Source organism: Sciurus vulgaris (assembly GCF_902686455.1).
Source record: "Sciurus vulgaris genome assembly, chromosome: 8".
NCBI classification, from domain to species: Eukaryota; Metazoa; Chordata; class Mammalia; order Rodentia; family Sciuridae; genus Sciurus; species Sciurus vulgaris.
The window spans coordinates 52,533,348-52,554,635 of NC_136468.1; the positions used below are offsets into that span (position 1 = coordinate 52,533,348).

A 21,288-nucleotide genomic window follows, 5' to 3' on the forward strand; every position below is an offset into this window, starting at 1 on the left:
TAGTGACAACACAGTCATCTTAGTTCATGTAAGTACTCTATGATGTCCACACAACAGTGAAGTTGCCTAATGATGCATTGCATTTCTCAGAATGTGTCACTCCATGACATGCGGCTGTGTGCACATTTTAAACATACATAGCCTCTGTGGCTCAGTATTTACAGTTGTGAACAAAGCTGTCCATTCCTGTGTGCAAGTACAGAACTTGTATAAAACTAATGTTCACCAATTAGAAATGGGTGAACAAATAATAGACAACCAAATGATTAGCAGCATAAATCCATAAACGGAACACGTTGGCTCTATACATCTGAGGATACAAAACACCTTCCAAGATATATTGTTTGGAAGAAAAACAAGATATGTGTTTTCAAGGAAAAAAAAAGGAGGAAAAGGACATGTAAGCAAAGAAAATGTCTGAAAGCAGTTTTATAAATGCTGCTCATAGTTACCTCTAGAGTAAAGGAGGGGCTTGAAGGGAAGAGGAAAACCTTTTATATTATTATAGCTCTTTTGTAATATATATTTTCATTTTTTATAAAACAAAAGATAAGCTTTATACGGAAAACAGAAGAGTAAAGGCTTAAGCGATAGCTACTTCTGAACTAATTTACAGTGCAGTTCATCATGTGGCTTTGGGCTTAAAACACACACAGGCACATTTGACGGCCACAAATCACCTCAAGAAGGAAAAGGGTCCTTCACACTGTCAGTGCGCCTAGCACTAATTAGGGAACAGAGATTCCCCTTACCATCTTAATGCAGACCACTAACTAACTCGACAACCCCAGGCATCTAGGAGATGAACGTCCTCCTGCCCTAAGCTTTGTGAATCATGAAATGTGATGGAATCGCCTGTCTTTGAGTATTTAGGCAAAGAGCAGTGAGGTTAAAGAAAGAAAAAGAAGACAGTCTCCATTTGACTAGCTGGTGAAAGTAACCGAGAGCACTCGACTGCTGTCAGAAAGCTGGCTGCTTCTGCCCCCTGACTCCACCCACAACCGTCAGCTATGATTTTCTTCTCCATTGACCAGACCTTTTTTGAGACTGAGAGCATGTCCCAGATCCAAGATGTGCTTCAAAGAAGCGTTGCAAGTGGCTGTTAATTACTCTCACTGTGTGGCATAGAAGACAAATTAAAGTAGGGCAAAATGCTTCCAAAAAAGAACATCATTTTTCTCTTTTGGCCAATGTGTTAAAGATGAGACCTTTGTCTCTTAAAATGGTTTTGCAATGAATATCATAAGGGGAAGTGGCAGGGTGAGGGGGGTTGTTATTGTTGTTCATCTAACTTTAAATAAATAATAACTGCCTAAAAAGATTCATTTTAAGTATCATCAACTATGTGTTTGGAACTATTTTAAATAGAAAGGTAATAACTAGAGTTTTCCTTATAGATTATCTAAGCAGTGCTATCATGAGACTAGACAGAAAGCCCTCCAAACAACTCCACCCACACCTCCACTCAGAGACTCATGCCCTCTTCCAGTTCAAACCTGGAAAGATCTAAATCTTAAAATTGCTTTTGAGCTACAGAAAAATGGAGGAAAATTACAGAATTAACCATCCTCTTTAGAAAACTTATAGTTGTTTCAAGGAACTCATTCTCTTAATAATAATTAGAAATGAGTGATTTGCAGACTGAAACATAAACCAAGCATAGGATCAAAGTCATTTTCTAAAATCAAAACACCAATGTCTGAATAACCTAAGGACTTGTCAAGAAAATGCCAAATATCCAAACATATAACATGCAGAAAGCCTTCCAACTATGATAGTCTACAGGAATATATAGATATATAGATATAGATATATACATAGAGAGGGAGAGATACACAGAAGAAAACATGTATATATAACTCTTAATCTCCACATCTCCACACAATATAAATTCCATGAAATTTGGACCATCATTCTTTCTGTCCTGTAGAAGACCTGCTACATTTTGTACTCACTGAGATCAAAAAAGCTCATTTTTATAGGCATCTACTTTCTTTTTGTAGAGGTAAAATGTCCAAAGTTCATAAATATCTACCTTGCAGTTTTCACTTAGTCTTTATTCAAAAAGAAAAGTTAATTCAAAACAATTTTTTAAGTAACATGAACATGTATTCTCATTACAGTTTTAATTCTGTTTATTTATTTATTTAGCAAGGGAAGGTGTGGTACTGAGCTACATCTCCAGGCCCTTTTATTTTTTATTTTAAAATAGAGGTTCTCTACCCAGGCTAGTCTTGAACTCCTGCCTCAGCCTCCTAAATAACTGGGATTGTAGGTATATGCTACTATGCCCAACTCAATTCAATAAATTTTAATAAATATATATGCTATTATGGTTTGAATCCTAAATGTCCCCAAAAAGCTCACATGTTGAATGGTCCCCAGATAATGGCTCTATTCAGAGGTGGTAGAACCTTTAGAACACAGGACCTAGTTGAGGGAAGTTAGATCATTGGTGGCTTGCTCTTCCTTTTTTTTGCTTCCCAGACACCATGATATGAGCAGTTTCACTCCATCACACACTCCCTACCATGATGCTTCATTTCACCATAGCACCAAAGTGACAGGACCAGCAGACCATGGACTGAAACTTTTGAAACCACGAACCAAAATAAACCTTTCCTCCATTTAAGTTGTTTATCTCAGGTATTTTGTCACAGTGCCAGAAAACTGACTTACACATATGCTCATCAAACATTTAGTGCATTATAAATTAAATGGGCCTTTGGTGGTCAGTTCAGGAATCTAATGACCACTCTCACTGCCCTACGCAATCTGGTGTCCATGAGACACTGTTCTCCAGGTTATCACCAGGGATGCCCCCAGGAAGCATTCTAAGAAACAGAGGTAAAGTTAAACAGAATTCTTCACTACAGAATTTCTCAGAGCCTTGAACATTAAATATGATCTGCCAAGAAGACAATAAAAGTTTCCCAAACTTATTTAAGCAGAAAACACTCTGTAATCTACATGTGGTTACTGTTAGATCATTTATACCCTAAAGTATTGAAATGAACTGCATAGAACTATTTTCTCAAATTAGACATAAGCTCAGCAAGGAGCCACAGATCATCTTCCCAGCATTGTGCCTGAGATAATTTACCTAATCATTAGATTCCCTTCCTATAAAATGGAGATACAGAAATGACTTAATAATTACTATGTGGAAAACCAAGTAGATACGTACTAAGCAATCAACAATTATTATGTTTCTTATCACTAACACTGTCTTAGTTTATTCATGTTGCAACAACAAAATACCATCGACTGGGTGACTCAAATAGAAACTTAATTTATCAGTTCTGGATGTGGGAAAGTCTAAGAATAATGGTTCCATTCCTGATGAAGACTCTCCTCCTGGCTTGCACATGTCTGCATTTATGCCCTCATATGACAGACAGACAAAGATCTCTGATATCTCTTCCTATAAGGACAATAATCCTGTTTTAACCCTTATAACCTCATGTAACCTTAAGTACTTCTATAAAGGCCATATCTCCTCTCATCATTTACACGGAAAATGACTTTCCAACACAGGGTTTTGCTACTGCTGGGTCAGCTAAATCAATTATGTTATAAATTTTAAAATATCCATATAGTACACATCAAAATAAGTCATCTTAATCCAATGTGAGCAAGAACTAAAAAAGTCAAAGAATAGACTAAATGAAAAATCTTGAAAGTGACAAAAAATTAAACTCCCATTCTTATTTCCATGCAATGCAAAGAACAGATGCATAGCAACAAAAGAAATGAGCAAACAAAAACAATTACACATAGTAATGAATAAATGGGAAAGGCAACATGCTTTGGTCAGAGGGAATTTCTTGCCCCCATCCCACTATCTAGCTCATAACCACCAGGAATGTCCTCTCCTGGCTCCTAATCCCAACACCCAGCAAAGGCCCTCTCATATTTCAAGCTATAAATACATATCCACCCCTCTCCATTCTATGTTGGCCATATACCCCAGGTTCTTCCTTAAATACTTTTTATTCTTCAAATGAAGCCTTCATTTCACCTACTGTAATTAATTAATTTCCCCAGGAAATATGTGGCTTACTGGCATGCGTAAGTTAAGACTTTTTCATCTTTGTACCTCCCATCTCCAGCACCTGACACAAGTCTTGATACAGAACAGCTCTTCAGCAAACAGTCACTGAACAAATCAGCACATTTATCACATGGTGGGGGGCAACTAGGGAGGGAACCCATGAGCTACAGGTACTCCCCACCCCCTTTTTATTTTTTAATTTGAGACGGGATCTCACTAAGATGCTGAGGCTGTCCTTGAACTTGTAATCCTCCTGCCTCAGAGTCCTGAGTAGTTTGGAATATAGACATGCACCAGCACACTGGACAGTCATCACTGTTGAGGTAGTAACAGGAAACAAACACAGTTTTAAAAGCAATTTACTTGAATAGTCAAAGCATAATGTAATGCAATTTTTAATAATGGTAAACAACACTATATACTTAAGAAAATAGTTAACAATGTTTTAAAGGTTAAATATTGGTTCAACCCAAAAGGAAAGTAACATAGCAATACCTATTTAAAACCTCAGCAATCTATTCATACCTGAGAGTAAACCACAGTCTTGTCCAAAGAAGAAACTAATGTGGTCAGAAATTTTCATCATTTAAAATATGAAAATAAGTGAAGTACTTACATAGGAGGAGACTGACCACAGTATCCTGCTTCCTCAAGGAAATATTATGCAACCATTAAAGTGATCATTTAAGACTACAAAAATATGGTGCCTGCTTTTAAATTTTTAAGGTAACATAGAGATCAGCTGATCACAAGTTTTTAGGGGTGAAAAGTGTGCCACTTTTCACATTATAAACATTTCATCTTTTAAATAAAACCATTATTTAAATAACTTAAAGTATAAATTTATATACTATATGACATACTCATTTAAAGCACACAATTCAAAGACCAATATATACTCATAAAGCTGTGCAAATATCAATAGAGTTTTAGAGCATTTTGATAACCTCAAAAAAGATGGTCCATGCCCCCCAGCTATCAATCCCTCATCCTCCCACCATATCTTCCCACCAGCCCTAAGCAACCATTAACCTACTTTTATATAAACAGAATTATACAATATTTGATCCTTTGTGGCTGTCTTCTTTAATTTATCAATATTCATTCATGGGGCTGGGGTTGTGGCTCAGTGGTAGAGCACTTGCCTAGCACATGTGAGGCACTGGGTTCGATTCTCAGCACCACATAAAAATCAATAAATAAAATAAAAGGTATTGTGTCTATCTACAACTAACAAATTTTTTAAAAAAATAATAAATAAAAAAAATTCATTCATGTCTGAGCACCTATCGATACTTCATTTCTTTTTATTAATGAATAATATTCTGTGATATAAATGTATTACATTTTATTTGTTGATTCATAAGATGATAGACATTTGGACTGTTGCCATTTTTTTGACTATTATGAACAATGATGCTATGAACACTTGTGTAGAAGTTTTGTGAACATTCATTTTCAGTTCTTTTAACTAAGAGGAATACCAGGAATGGAATCATGGGATCACATTGTAACTCCATGCTTAGTAATTTGAAGAATTATCCACTATTTTCCAAAGCAGCTGGAACGCTTTCCAGTTTCAGGACATGAGGGTTCCAATTTCTGTACATCCTCATCAACAACTGTGATTACCTCTCGTTTGCTATTCTAGCTATTCATGTGAGTGTGAAGTTGTATCTCGTGTGACTTAGATGTGCACCTTTCTGATACCTAATGATGATCACCCTCCTTCATACGTTTATTGGTCATTTATATATCATCTTTGGAGAAATCCATTAAGATTCTTTTCCCTTTTTTAACCCAGTTGTCTTTCATTATTGACTTGCAGCAGTCTGTACACCTTCTAGAAAGTAACCCCTTATCAAACATATGATTTGTAAAAAACAAAATTCCCACTCTATTGTCCACCTTTTCATTTTATTAACATTATCCTTTAAATGTATCCAGAGAACCCTAAATACCACAGATTTCATTCCCACCAGAATCTATACAAAATACACGTAAAAAAAAAGAAAAAAAATTTATATCATAACTTTTACTTCTTGAATCATACTTTATCTCTCCCTCATAATTCCACCCTAATGTAATATATTTATACTTGAAAGTCCTCTACTGATTTACACTGTATAATGTTTCTCTGAAACAAAAATCTGAATAGACTTGAAAACTTTTAAATACTTTGATTTCCTATGACCACAAAATTCAAAACTCTAACATTTTGCTTGTGGAATCAGTTAATATAATATTAACAGGACAATACAAGCATAATATTTCCTGTGACACACTAAATAGTTATTAAAGATAAGGAATAAATTTATTAGTAGTATATTTTGTAGTAAACTAGGTGGGATGGTGGAGAGTAACAGGTTTCAGGTTTGTCTGATATCAAAACTATGAACTGGTCCTTGGATGATCAGGGCTTTGAAACCCTCAGTCAATACATCATAGAAAGATTATGGATGAATGAAAGGGAGATGGGGCTATTGTTTGAGTGTTTGTAAAATAGAACAAGGCTATAGCAGAAGGAAAGGTGGGAAAGAAGACTCTGCAGGATGTCTAGAACAGAAGTGTGTTTTCAGGCAGATCACTGTATTCTGAAAGAATACACCAGAAGCTGCAGATCTGGAAATGAATCTTCTTATGATAATACAGGCCTACACGCTCTTGGAGGTCTATGCCACTGCCTGGAGTACGTGTTCCCCATTTGGCAAAGATCTGCTTTGGAGGATCTCAGAGGTAGTTATACTTTTGTGGATGACAATGCATGATGAATCCTTGTTGTATTAGACACAGTCTCTCTTTGCTAACACCTCTTTCTACACAGAAGTGGTAACATATAGAGAAAGAAATGACTTTCCCCAACATTTCATAATAAAATAATAAAGCAGTCAGGGTAATTCAAATAACTAAAAAGAGTTGTGCTCAATAGTTGCTAAGAACCAAATGCTGATTAATTTTACGTCACTTTATATTTTACCCTAAAAGTTTGATGGCTTCAGATCACTTGCTACACTAGACAGTGATAAACAAATAAGCCTAAAATAGCTAATTTTTAAAATCAAGCCTAAGCTTGACACGGACTCACGACTGGATTAATATTGCTTACAGTCATCCAAATGTCACTTTGACAAACTAAATGTTTGTCTTGATGACATCTCCCCCTAGGCATATGGCGCTTCCATTAACTCCTGCATTATCTTTGTAGCAGAAGAACATGCCTCCTTGTTTTCACAATATTCATAATTTACAAGGCCTCTCTTAGGTCATGATAGATAATTGCTCATAATACTGAGGGGAAAGATCCCTGCACAGATGCTATCTAGGGCGTGGGTTTTTTTTTTTTAATTATTACTAATTTCAAAGAACAAAGTGTTCTCTTTGAAGAAAACATGCAATAGTCATGATCCAGATCTTAGATGAAAATGTTACTTTTAAAATATAGCATTAAAAAGAGGCTAAGCTACCCCTTCATGTTCAAAACATGAGAAAAACAAGGATAATAGGAACATACCTCAACATTGTAAAGGCTATCTATTCTAAGCCCAAGGCCGCCATCATTCCAAACGGAGAAAAATTGAAAGCATTCCCGCTAAAAACTGGACCATGACAGGGATGCCCTCTTTCACCACTTCTATTCAACATCATCCTTGAAACTCTAGCCAGGGCAATTAGCCAGACCAAAGAAATTAAAGGGATTCGAATAGGAAAAGAAGAACTCAAACTATCACTATTTGCCGACAATATGATTCTATATGTAGAGGATCCAAAAAACTCCACCATAAAACTTCTAGAACTAATAAATGAATTCAACAAAGCATCAGGATATAAAATCAACACTCATAAATCTAATGCATATGTATTCATAAGCAATGAATCTTCTGAAAGAGAAACTAGGAAAACTACCCCATTCATGATAGCCTCAAAAAAAATAAAATAAAATGCTTGGGAATAGATCTAACAAAATAGATGAAAGACCTCTACAATGAAAACTACAAAACACTAAAGAAAGAAATTAATGGAAACCCTAGAAGATGGAAAGATCTCCCATGTTCTAGGATAAGCAGAATTAATATTGTCAAAATGGCCATACTACCAAAAACACTATACAGATTAAGATGCAATTCCAATTAAAATCCCAATGACAACTCATAGAAATAGAGAAAGCAATCATGGAATTCATTTGGAAAAATAAGAGACTCAAAATAGCCAAAGCTATCCTTAGCAGGAAGAGTGATGCATGAGGTATCACAATATCAGACCTTAAACTATACTACAGAGCAATAGTAACAAAAAGGCATGGCATTGGTGCCAAAACAGGCAGGTAGACCAATGGTACAGAAGACAGAGAGACAAACCAACATGAATAAAGTTATCTCACACTAAACAAAGGTGCCAAAAACATACAAGGGAGAAAAGATAGCCTGTTCAACAAATGGTGCTGGGAAAACTGGAAATTCATATGCAGTGAAATGAAATTAAACCCCTATCTCTCACCCTGCATAAAACTCAACTCAAAGTGAATCAAGGACCTAGGAATTAGACCAGAGACCCTGCACCAAATCGAAGAAAAAGTAGGTCCAAATCTTCACCATGTCAGCTTAGGACCAGACTTCCTTAACAAGACTCCCAAAGTACAAGAAATAAAATCAAGAATCAATAAATGAAATGGATCTAAACTAAAAAGCTTTTTCTCAGCAAAGGAAACAATCAATAACGTGAAGAGAGAGCCTACAGAATGGGAGAAAATCTTTACCACACGCACTTCAGATAGAGCACTGATTTCTAGAATATATAAAGAACTCAAAAAACTCTACACCAAAAATACAAATAACTCAACCAATAAATGGGCTAAGGAACTGAGCAGACACATCACAGAAGATGATATATAATCAACCAACAAATATATGAAAAATGTTCAACATCTCTAGTAATTAGAGAAATGCAAATCAATACTACCCTAAGATTTCATCTCACTCCAATTAGAAGGGCTATTATCAAGAATACAAGCAACAATAAGTGTTGGCAAGGATGTGGGGGAAAAGGTACACTCATACATTGCTGGTAGGATTGCAAATTGGTGCAACCTCTCTGGAAAGCCATACAGAGATTCCTTAGAAAACTAGGTATGGAACCATCATTTGACTAAGCTATCCCACTCCTTGACCTATACCCGAAGGACTTAAAATCAGCATACTACAGTGATGCAACCACATCGATGTTTATATATTAGCAGCTCAATTCACAATAGCTAGATTGTGGAACCAACCTAGATGCCCTTCTATAGATGAATAAATAAACTATATTATATATATATTATATATATATATATATGAATATTTCTCAGCCATAAAGAAGAACAAAATGATGGCATTTGCAGATAAATGGATGGAGTTGGAGAATATCATGCTACGTAAGATAAGCCAATCTCAAAAAACCAAAAGCCAAATGTTTTTTTTCTGATAAATGGATGCTGATATATAATGGGGGGTGGTGAGCAAGGAGAGAGGTAAGGGAAGAATGGAAGAACTTCAGATTGTGTAAAGGGAAACAATGGGAGGAGAGGGGGCAGGGGGTAGGAAAGGTGGTGGATTGGGACAAACATCAGTACCCTATGTACATGTGTGATTGCATGAATGGTGTGACTACATTGTATACAATCAGAGAAATGAAAAGTTGTAGCCCATTTGTGTACAATGAATCAAAATGCCTTCTGTTGTCACGTGTAACTAAATAGAACAAAGAATATTAAAATAAAAGGAAGCTAAGCTAAATTTTATAATGGCAAGCTTGGGCAACTCAGAAATTTTTCAAATATTACACCAAGGAAGAATACAAATTCATAATATTCAACAATCCCATCCAACAAGTATTTATTAAATACGTACCTTGCATAAGACTCTGTAATAGAAACTATGGGTGATAAGCACTTTAGCTCTTGAAAAGATTCTGATCCCCACAAATTAAACAAAGAATCTGAGGGTTATACAGGAACTTGTGTTATAAATATTTATCCCCAAAATATATATAGGTTGTCATAATCCAAAAATATTCTTTAGGAAACTGATCGCTTCTAAAATCAGTTTAGCCAAAATTCCTAACTACAATACGTCTCCACCAATAGCAGTAAAATACAAATCAATTACAGTCCTGAAAAAATAATATATTTGATAAAAGTGATTCTGGCAAACTGTTCAAATCACATAAAGACAGCTGAAATCTATAGTTTATACATACTTTAAAAGAGAATAAAATGTATAGCAAATGTTTAAAAAAAAATCCTTTAGAAAATAAAAAAATATATATAAAAGACCTTCATAATGATAATACTTAAGCAAAGAGCAGCATATTGTATAATTTATCAGGAAAAAAATGTTCCAAAAAGCCTTATCATTTATTTTACGCTGAGATAGCATATAGTCGCAAATAAAAACTAGAATGAACTTTATTGTCATGATTTTCAGTTTATTTGGTAAAAAACCCAATTCCAATCAAACCTTCTATGCACATTGACCATAACATTTTTATCTTCATTTTTAAGTGAATTCATCAGTGACCTTGAGCCTCCTGCGTCCTTCTAGTTCCAATTAGTAAGCGACGTTCTAGCCAGATTTAAGCTATCTGTGCTTGAAGGGCTTTCTGCTATGGAATCCTCAACCATTTAATCCCTAATTCTATCCCAAGAGCCTTTCCAGGCACTGTGAAAGTGTACACTGTGTGCTCTCACGTGTGGCCTTTGAGCTTTGTGACCCACCCCAAGCCAAATACTGAGCGAGACACTTCCTTCAGTCCATAAGTCTTACTGTGTTTTGCCTTTAATCACACCGAACAGAAACTTCTGATGCTGGACCCTGGTCTAAGGATCTTAACTTCCTAGAAAGCTAAAACACACTCTAATTTATTTCATTTGACCAACTTGAACTTTTAATTCATTAATGCTGCCTCGCCAACAATACCACCACTTCCCACACCACTTCAGATCTCTGCATTAACCAGAGTCCTTCCTCCAAGATGGTCTGTCTCCCCTAATTAAAAATGCAAGTGAAGTACAACACTGGGTCTCCGGTGGGCAGTTTGCCTCTCTGAGGAGCCCCAGGCAAGCGCCACCAAGGAAGGAATCCAGGGCATTTTCCACAGCTCCATTCAAGAAGCACTTACTATAACTTTTCACATGATGACTCATTACCTTATCAGTAATAATGTGGGTCATCTAAATGAGTAACTTAGAGAAATAAACCAAGGCCAGAACTTGGAAATCTTTGATTCCATGTTGTTTCCATGGGAACCGTGTTCTCATCTCTACCAGTCTAGCGCCACCTTTTGATAACAAACACATGTAATCTGCAGAGATAGCTTATACAAAGAGAAATAATAAAAACCATAAACTGTAATATAGAGACAAAACAAAGGGGAGTGACTTTTATAGCCTTGATATATGTAGTCTCTGTGTGTGCATGTGTGTGTGTGTGCATTTAAAGATGTAATTATCAGGCTAACTACACTAAATGATTTATTTAATGATGTAGTAAGATGCTTGCAACTTCTTTTAATGTTTGAATGTTAAGGGAGTAAAAATGCATTCACCTGAATATTTTCAACACCTCTTATTGGATTATTTTGAAACAAGGGCTAAATATGTGTGTAAACCCACACATATATCCATAATCACTGTATCCCCTACAACTGTGTATAAGTAGAGGTGAATATATCATAAGTAATACTGCTAACAAGGATCAGATTTGTCAAAATGATAGACATTTCTTTACAAAGTAACCAATAAGTCAAAGTACAACTTTTGAAGTACTCCGCATTGCATTCCTGAAAATTTCATAATATATTAAAACCAGATGCAAGCAAAAAAAGTTTGTCTTTATATGTTAAATGGAGTTAGGTTTTGGGGTTGGGTAATTATAGATATACTGAATCTCCAGTAGGAACATTCAAAGACTTCACAAAATGCACAAGATACACCTTCATTTGGTTGGACATTCTGTATACTACAGAATATTTAGCACCCTTTATCTCCTACCCAGCAAACAACAACAGCACACTCCACTTTTTGAACCAGTCAGTCACCACCAGCTCCCGAAACACTCCATTAGGAGGCAGTATCACTCCCTTTAAATAAAGTCATTCTAAAAGTATTGACTGGGGACCCACAGACCAGGACCCAGTGCCAGAGCTAGGGACAAGTAAATCTGAAACACACACATGCACACACACACTCACACGCACACACAGACCAAGAGTTAGTGAAGAAAATGACACAACACAAAATACTATAAAGACTATGAAATAAAACTACATGTTGCTAATAGACAATGGGATGACTTAAGACTTTAGGAGTTTGCGGGCCAGAAAATTTATTTTCTTTTATTAATCTGAAGACATAGTGTCTTCAGGTTTTTAATGTTACCATGAAAGGCCATTTTAAAAAATACTAACAACTGCCATTCATAATAACCATGGAAACGAGGCAGGAAAGAAATGATCTCTAAATCTAAAATAGATATGAAACAAGAGTACTTTCGGTTGGTGGAAAATCTCACTATCATACTCTTATTTTATTTGTTTTGCTGCAGGATGGAAACTTGGGATAGACTGCTATTTCGTTATCATCTACCAAACTGTTGCAGATCCATGTGTGCTCTGTGAACAAGCAACATCAGCATCACTTGAGAGTTTGTGAGAAATGCAAAGTTTCAGGCCCTGCCTCAGAACTACTGCATCAAATCTCATTTTACCAAGATCCCCCAGGAGATTCATATCAACATCAAATTAGAAAAGTACTGTCCTAGAATAAATTTTATGAATCCTCCAATGGATGAAATGCATTCATATCCACCTACATTTAGAACTCAGTAATGACCTTCAATACTTGATAAACATTTTCCAAAGAAGGTAATTGAGAGATAATGGAAAAGTCAGGTGCAAGCTGAAACATAAAGCAGACAACTTGTATCCTAAAAATCGATCACATTTCACAGGTTAAATTTCATGACCTTGAAAAGCAATTGAGGGGAAAAAATTGCCAATCACAAACAAATAAAAATTCTTGGCTTTGCTGTGACCTTCACATAAAACTGAGCTTCAAAGCTTCTATGTGAGCAAATGCATTCAAGGACTAGCGAGCTCTTGTCCTGACTGCTAACTCTTGCATAAGACAAAGCAAATTTTTATCACTATCAGTTAAGAAGTCAGCCTGCTATCTATATGACTTGACACATGCTACATGTAAATTCATATTTGGGAATCTTTTATCCCACAATTAAGTTTTCTAACAAAGAAAATCTCTTTATGTACATGTTAATTATGGGCAAGAACATAAGGCACACATTCATGCCTCTTTTCTGGGAAACTTTCATAGGAAACTAACAGATAGTATGATTCAATGCCTTTTCTACACAAAAGTAAAGTTATAGCATATGTCTGTGCTGACCAATGAGGTAGTCACTACCTACATAGACTGGGTTATTGAGCACGTGAAATATGGTTATTCCAAATCAAGATGAACTGTAAGTACAAAGTATTTTGTACAAAATTTTTGAAGATTTAGTGAAAAGAAAAAAGGAAAATAACCCCAAATTATTTATATGCTGATTGCATATCCAGATTATAATATTTTTGATACTCTGGATTAAGAAAAAACATATAAGAGAACTGGGGATGTAGTTCAGTAGTAAAGCTCTTGCCTAGTGTGTGCAAGGCCTGGGGTTTAACTCTCAATACTAGAAAAAAATAATAATAACAATAGAAGTAAAATCCTCAGTTTAACTTTTTTATATGTGACTACTAGAAAAATTTAATTATATGTAGCTTGTATTATATCCCTAGTGGACCATGATGGTCTAGAAAATCATTAGAATTATGCCTGCATCAACTTTAAGTTGAAAAAAAAATAAACAGAAAAATCCTAAATCCTAAAGAACAATCCTGCAGAAAATGTGTATTGAGGAGACATCTCAGCCAAATAAAAAGAGAACAGGGAGGTGCTTGGCATTATCAATCTTTTTATTTAGCCATGTGCAGTAATAGAGCCCTTTCAGAAATGTCTGCATGGGGGTCCTTGAATTTATACTCAAAGGAAAGCAGAACATCAAGCATTTAATAAAGGAAACCGAGGGGAGGAGCTGACATAAACCAAAGTGCAGTCACAGGGATGGCCAGTTTTCTCAGAGTCTAGGAATGCAGGAGTGGAAAAGATAAACAAATTCCACTGACAATAGCCAATAATTTCCTGGCCTAACCCATTCAAATAACTAAGCTTTCCCTCCTCTAAGTAAGATGGGGAAAGTAAAACCAGGACCTCACTCGCCCCAGGTAGGGAGAGCTGCTTCACATGGAAAACTGAAGCTCATCACTCAGAAGCTGAGCACATTGATTTGCAGAGGCGCAACGTAGGGTTCTTCCACAGTACAAAGAAAAACAGAAAAGCTTGTATGGAATTAAAAAGTAGATTCAAAAGTTGCTTTTTAGTAGCCAGGCCTCCACACATACTAGTATTGAAACAGCATCCCCAATGCTGGGAAATGGTGCTGGGTCAAATTTAGTTAGGGAATAAGACCACGAATTCGAAGCAGGCAATGTAGCTCCAGCCATCTCCAATCTGGACAGATTCCTCTCATTCCTGGCTGGGGAACAATCCCATCACTTAGGAAATCTGGAGCTCTGCCAAAAGCTGCTTCTGCAGCCTGCTGGGGGATGGGTGGGGAGGGTGGAAATGTCTGGGCAGCTGGCTTTCATCACAAAGCCTTCTCTCTTAGAAAGGCTTATAATGAATTTCCTAGACATCACACAACACAATATTTCAAGTGATTGATAGTGTAAAAATATCACATTAAAAAAAAAGTCCAAGGTGTAAAAGGTCAATAAGTACATGAATTAGATTCAATGGAAATATTAAAATATTCTACTCATTTTTAAATTCATTAGGCTTAACCTCAACACATCTCTATGGGAAAGAAGCAAAGTAGTAAATTGAGACATCCTCTACACACCAGATACTTCCCTAATTTACCTCACAAGAGCTTAGAAAAGGATGCAAGTGATGACCTCAAGCAGCTCAGCCCCAAACCTGTCTTCTCACCTGTAACCTGAGTTGCCTCACAACCTGCTCACACGAGGACAGGGAGGCTCAGGGTGATCAAGCAACTGTCTGTTCATGGTAACAAAGCTCCTGAGTGCCTGGAGCACAGACTTGAGTCCATATCTAATGCTTCTCATAAACAACTTCCTTTTAACACCAAATCTTTGCCCCAGTCTGTAAAGCCTCAGAAGTATCTTAGGCTCTCCTATTCTCACAGGATGGTTGCTATCCTGTTCTTTCTTTCCTTTTAGCCAAACTGCCAATAATCCCATCACAGCCTGAGCTGGTGGCTCTTCAGGCATCTAAAGAATACAAAACAGGATTTAAGCTTTCCAAACTATGTAAAATTAAGTATTCAAGTCTATAAACCTGGAACACAGGAACACAGAACAGAGAAAATCAAACTCATTTGTCCAAAAGAACAAATCAGTAAAGCACTCATATTCTTTGTCACTAATGTTACAATATTTTGGAAATAACTATCATTTTAAAATCCACATTCCTGGGATTTCTTCCCCTAACCTGATGTTAAATGTGATTTCTTCAAATCCTGAATTTTTCAGGAAAGCAGAATAATGAGGTAAGGGTGAAAGGGCAAGAAACTTGACTTCCACACAAAGATCCACTGTGAGAACAGAATATTGGGACCTGGAGCACAGCATTTGCTTTCTCCAAGTATAATGTCTTCCAGTATAACGGGCCCACCACATTACTGGGATGTTGCAAGAATTCACTGAAAGAACATGAAAGTTTTTGTTTGTTTGTTTGTTTGTTTGTTTGTTTTTGTAAACTCTGAAACTGGAGAAAATCTGTTGGGAATATAGTGACACTTCTGCCGGTATTAGCCAGCAGGATAAGGAGTTTCAAGGCCTCTGGTGATGACAAAGAAGGCAGCTGTCTGTCCCTCTGATCCCACACACCCAATAACTCAACCTTCCAGACAATACTATCGCTGGGTTCTAAGGTTGAAGAGCTGTTTTTAAACAACCATGAGAGAAAATAAGCACTGATTCGAATAAAGGGCTTGAAAACACCAGGAAGGCATTATCTCCACCACAACCGCCATCCTAATCAAGTCTTCTAGGGATAAAAGAGGGAGTGTTAATTGCTAGACTCTGATCAAGTACGAGATGTGAATTTTACCATAAAATCCCTTAAAAATGAAATGGCAGACATGATGCTTAAGTGTTCTACTTTTTTTAAAAAAAGAGATTAAAAAAAAACTTAAGAAAACAAACCTACCACCTTAAAATCTAATGTTCAACATTCTTCAGATTCTCCCTCTCAGATGTGCCTTTCTCATACTACCACCAACCCAATATCCCAATCTCCCATCGACTTTGCCAAAGAGATGACTACATGGAGAACAGCTCTTTAAAGAGAGCAAAATAGGGCTGGGGAGATAGCTCAGTTGGTAGAGTGCTTGCCTCATAAGCATTAAGGCCCTGGGTTCAATCCTCAGTGGGGGGGGGGGGGGGGGGCCAGGGGGCCAAGAGCGAGCGAGAGAGCTGGAACAGCTACCTGTCTCTTAAAATAAGAACACGTCTAATTATTGGTATTCATATGCTCAGGCTGTCCCCCTAGAAGGGCACAGAGTCACACTTTCAGTCAGTACACAGCCAGAACCTTCCAAGCCATTATGCATTTTAGACCCACACATACCTCTCATAGAGGGAAAACTCATATGATCACAAATTCTAGAATGAAAAAAGTGAAAGAAGACAAGGACAAAAAAAAAAAAAAATCTGAAATCACATAAAAGACAAAAATTTTAAAAATATATAATACAAGAAAGTCAGCGAGCTGACAAATGGCATATGATTACATTAGTAAGGGAAACTATGAATATTCATTACACAATAGTCATAGAGGGAATGAAAACCAGAGTGTACAGATGGGACAGAAACTCAGAAAGCTTTTAAAAAGAAAGAAAAAGGGCTAGAGTGCAGCTCAGTGTTATAGCACTTGCCTCACATGCACGAGGCCCTGGGTTCCAACCCCAGCACTGCCAGAAAGAGAAAAAGAAAAAGAAAATTAAAATTAAAAGAAAGAAAACAAAAATATGCAGCTTCATTACTTTTTAAATGAGGGTCCCTGAGTAGAAACTTTGATCTAAGATAAGGCAAGATGATAAAGAAGGAATTTCCTTATACAAGGTAAATAAACAGCATAAACTATTCAGAATGACCGGAATCGCTTCAGTAAAAACAGTCAGAGTAGTCTTTGCTTATCATGTCTGGAACAAGGATGTGTCTCCCAAATCATTAAGAAGGTTCAGCAGGTATTGCCCTACCTGCCCACATCCTCTGTCCCACTGAGAGACAGGAACCCGCCCCCCATAAAATATCCAGTGCATTCATGTGCAATCTTAAAAGTTTAATTTTTAATTTTTATATATCTTGAGGTCAAAAAAGAAAAACCATAACCACAAATAGAATTAACCCCAAAATTTGTGCCCAGGGATCACAACACATTTATACAGTTAGAAGCTTGAGACTTCAGGAAAAAGGTTATCACTCTGGATTAACAATTTTTCAAGAATTTTAAGACCAGTACACACACACACAAAAAAAAATCTCAAGATGACAAAACACTACCACACAAGTGGAGAGTCATTTTATGTTTTGAAAAAGTGTGCACATATTATTCTAAGTTGCAGTTTCCAAACAAATAGTAGGGGCAAAGAAGACAGGTACTGAATTATTGGCAGTGCACAGCATCTGCTCTGTTCTTTCCAATTAAATAAGAAAGACTCCTTAAGGCAAATGCCACAGAATTTCTAAGTACCTACTCTAAATAGGAAAATCAATTTGCTTGTAGCACTGTCATTTTGTACTTTGTTTCTCAATTAGTCCCACAGCCAAGGATCATCCTACACTGGGAACAGTAATTTGCAACTTAAAAGTTACAATTCAACAGTACAAGTAACTCAGTCATCAAGGAGCTTACTTTCAAAAGCCAACAATCCAGCAAGCAGACCTCTCTCTGCTGCTGTTAGCTGACAAACACCAGGGTTTGTCTAGGTCAACCCTACAGGTGAAAGGTCACTAGCTCTGCAACCCTGTAGTAGCTGTTTAATTGCTCTAAACCATGATTTCCCTATCCATAAAAAAAAAAAAAAAAAAAAAAAAAAAAAAAAAAAAAAAAAAGTCTGAATTATACCCAATAAATTCACCAAAAACACCCCAAAGTATTCACTTAATTTTTTTCAAGAAACATTTGCTCGGCACCTAGTAGATGCCTAAGGACTGAGCTGAACAAATGAGATCATGGAAAGGTGGGAACGCTGACTCTGCCCTCAGGAATACCACAAGTGGGTGTTCCTTGCTGCCGGACCCAGTGAGCTCAGGGCCATGGTGAGTCTGCTGCTATGGGGAGAAGGGGACAGAAACCTGAGGAGACTAACTTGGGGCTTTATATTCCCAGTTTCCTCATCTTTAAAATGAGGAGTCTCCTATAGTTAGATCACTGGTGTCAGTGATCAAGGTAGGCAGATGCTATGTGCCCACAATGTGAGGGCTCATCTGTAGAGAAGAGTGACATTGATGTCATATGCATACCACGCTGAGCATGATGGGCACTGTGATCCAGCTCTACAGAGCAGTGGTGCCTGCATGTGCCAAGACTCTCAAGGATTTACCAGCATTATCTTAGAAATCTTCACAACTTTGCCAAGTAAAGATTATTGTCTTTGTTTTACAGATAGGAGAAAGTAGGCTCTAAGAAGGCACCACATAGATTATAAATCAGGAGGGTGCAATAGGACAGAGGGAGATTCCAGAGCTCCAGCTCTTGGGCTTTCCACTCACCACCCAGCATGGCTCCCTGCCTCCTGGACAGTACAGGGAGTTAGAACCAAAGGTGAATGTGCCAATCCAATGATCAACCAAAAGCAAATCTTAAAGGAAAATATCCTGCCCAATCAACTGCTAAAGCAATAATTTCTGTGACTCATCTCTGCCTTGCTGATCCCCAGAATGATAGTAGACTATCCCATGAAAAGTTCAGAAGTATTTCCAACTAGACATAAATACCATACTCTAATTGCAACATCTCACAGGACATACTTGTGGCTTTCATTACAGAAGTATTTAATATACATACTTCTAAGAACAAAGGAATGTCAACTAGAAAATAAAGAGGCATGTATCTCTTTTTTCTTTCTTCCTTCATCAGTTTTAAAAATTCCTCAAAACAGCCTTAAAATTTAAACATATCTAACACAGCATGCTTATAAAACTCATCAACAAAACTTATAAAAAAGTATGAGGGCCTTTGGTTATTAAAGATCTAGAGAAATTAAATAATCAATAGTTTAATGTTCCTTTAAATTTTTATATTGAAAAAGTACTCATCTGAGAGCTAAAGAAAAATAACAGCTTTCATTTAGAAAGTTAACAGGCATCAAGAGAGGGAAAAAAAAAAAAAAAAAAAAAAAACTCATACGATCATTTCATAGAATACCAGAAAGGAAGAGAGAACCTGAAAATGACTAGATTATATACCTGGAAAACCCAAAGGAAACCTCTGCAAAACACTGGAATCAACAATTTAATAAGAATAGCAAAATACCAAAAAAAAAAAGTATAAAAAATCTATAGGAGTAGAAATAAGAAAAATTGATTTTCGTTCTTAACTAGAAATTATTTTTTAAAAAATGATACTCAAAATAACTTAGTTAAGGGCACTTTTTTTTTTTTAAAGTAAGCCTTTAAAATACCTTTAAAAGTACGCCTTTCTTAATACCTTATAAAAATATCTTTATTAACAACAACAACAACAACAACAAAAACTTGAACAATACTGGGATATATCATGTTATTACAAAGGGGTAGCAGGGCATAAACAGAAATGAATATTCTTTAAATATTAAAAAAAACCTTTTTTGCTAAGTAGGGAATTCTGTTTTTATAAATTCCCCATTTTTTATATCATCCGTGTCTTCATCTATTTTATAATATAAAGATCTAACACTATGGGAATTGCTAACAATAAAAATATGGACAGTCTTCAGGTTGTATCTTGGAGTTTTCAGGTTGTATCTTCAATCAAATGTTCAGTTTTCTTAAACGCCTGCATATGTATCAACAGGAGACACACAGAAACAGGAAAAAACTGACTTAGCTTCATTTCTTTCCCTTCCTTTACCCTCAGGATAAATGTAATTTGAAGTGAAAGAAACAGACACTATAACCACGATCAGCACGTCACACAGGCCACTAACATGCCCAGTGGAAGCGGGAAATAGTTTGCTGCTCTCAAATGTTCTTTAAATGCCTCCCAAACAGCAGGAAGTGCTAGCAAATACATTCATTTTAAAAGTAAATATTAATTTAATGAGTTTGGTGACCGGAAAACTGATTCTGCTCTCGAGATTTTCATTTCCTTACTTCTTTTCATCAAAAAGACACACACACACACACACAAATGGGGAGCAAATTCTCCTACTTATGATCCAAATGGGACCAGAAAAGTAAAGTAAAATCACTCTTCATGTGTTTGTCTGCACATCTTTCTAACTCAACTGATGATAAAAATAGAAGACAAAGCAAATCAAATGGAAAACATGCCAACACTGGTCATGAGTACAGGGGGAGCATAAGGTTCAAGTCCTGTTAAAGAGCAGGATGGAGTCAATCATTACAGAACAGAACCATCTCCTGCCTGCAACTTTTCTCTTCTTCCCTTGCCTGTACCAGTCATGCACCAGAAGAGTATTATTATCCTATCCATCTCAATGGGAGGCTGGCACTAAAGGTCACTAAATCTACTAGACATAGTGCCTAGGCCATGAAAGGTTTTGGGAAAGAGGAAGCATAGTGGCTGGTAGGTGAACCATTTGCTGAAGACAGGATGGGACTATCTGTCCCCACAAAAACCAAGCAGTACTCAGAAGAAACTCCAGTAATACTGGAACCTTAGGGAAGAGAAGGAAGAGGGGAAAGAAAATTGTATTTTATTGGCACTCACCCTACCAATAAAAAAGAATGCAAAATAATGTCTCTACTTCATGCCCACCTAAAATCTTTCAGCTTTCTAAGATGCAAATATTTAAAAGATGTCTGTTTTCTGTACATATTTAACCTTCACAAAGAGTTCAGCCTGTCATAATATGAAATAAATAGGAATGGTTTCACATGCACAAGATAAT

The 21,288-nt window shown here is 36.5% G+C and overlaps 1 protein-coding gene across 2 annotated transcripts in view; it reads right to left on the minus strand.

The window, feature by feature from the left end:
* CDK14 (cyclin dependent kinase 14) overlaps positions 1-21,288 on the minus strand; it is a 603,169-nt gene that overhangs the window by 562,033 nt on the left and 19,848 nt on the right. The gene's annotated exons all lie outside the window — the stretch shown is intronic.